This window comes from Ornithorhynchus anatinus, chromosome 16 (genome assembly GCF_004115215.2).
Source record: "Ornithorhynchus anatinus isolate Pmale09 chromosome 16, mOrnAna1.pri.v4, whole genome shotgun sequence".
NCBI lineage: Eukaryota > Metazoa > Chordata > Mammalia > Monotremata > Ornithorhynchidae > Ornithorhynchus > Ornithorhynchus anatinus.
This window is the reverse complement of record NC_041743.1, coordinates 6036169-6037278: the sequence shown is the minus strand read 5'-3', so window position 1 is coordinate 6037278 and position 1110 is coordinate 6036169.

Sequence of the window (1110 nt, the reverse complement as noted above, 5' to 3'; positions counted from 1 at the left end):
AGTCCCCACCAAAATCAATGAGCAACCTTGAAGATAAAGACGGTGAAGCAGCTCAAGGAGGGGGCAAGGGAGGGTTCCTGGGAAGCTGCCCTTTGTGGTGGGAAGAGGGTTGGGATGGAAGGGAAAAAGCCATCGGGGGTCCAGAAATGCAGCCCGATCTCTGGCCCCGAAATACCTTGGCACAGCTCTGTAGGGGGTGTGGAGATTCAGGAGCTGAAGAACAGGGCCCAGTCTACGCTCGCGGGTTTGTAGCCCGTCTCCCTGGTCCCACCTCTGGGGGAGCTTCCTCCCAGGTCCACAACTTCTCCGGGGCTCACTGCTCAGACTGGGGCGCTTTCTTAACCTTTTCGGGGTGTGAGCTTTCAGGACGCCCACGAGTGGAAAATTTCTGAAAAACCTGTCTGGGCCAGTTTTGCAGCTCCGCTCTGCCCGACACCAGATTCCTTTCAGCTGTCTGCGCTGAAATGACTAACGAGCCGTCTACCGATGGCGGAACTTTCACACTGAGCGGGGCCGGGGCCGCACGCCTGGATCTCATCTGGAGTATTTACATACCCACTGCCTCCCCAAAAGCCCCCAAGCAGGGGATTTCCTGGTTGTAACCAGAATGCTTAGGTCCTGGAAAAAGACAAACCAGGTTCGGTTGCCCTCTTGCAGGTCAGCGAGAGGAGCATCATGGCCCGTCAGGAAAAAGCACGGACCTGGGAGTCAGAGGACCTAGGTTCTAATCTCAGCTCCCCCACTTGTCTGTTCTGTAACCTTGGGCAAGTCACTTCACTTCTCTGGGCCTCAGTTTCCTTGTCTATAAAATGGGGATTAAGACTGGGAGCCCAATGTGGGACAGGGATTGTGTCCAACCTGACAACCTTGAATCTAAAGTGCCTGACATAGTAAGCGCTTAACAAATATCACAATTATTGTTGTTATTATTATTATTAGGGAACTTAGCATCACCACCTCCATGATCTGAGTCCAAACCTCCATTCACAAAGGATGAGGCAGGCTGAGGAGATAAACCCTACCCTAGGGCATGGGGAATTGCCCACCCAAAATAATGCCACATCGAAGGGAAACTTACTTGCTATTAACGTTTTAAACCCACTTGAGATT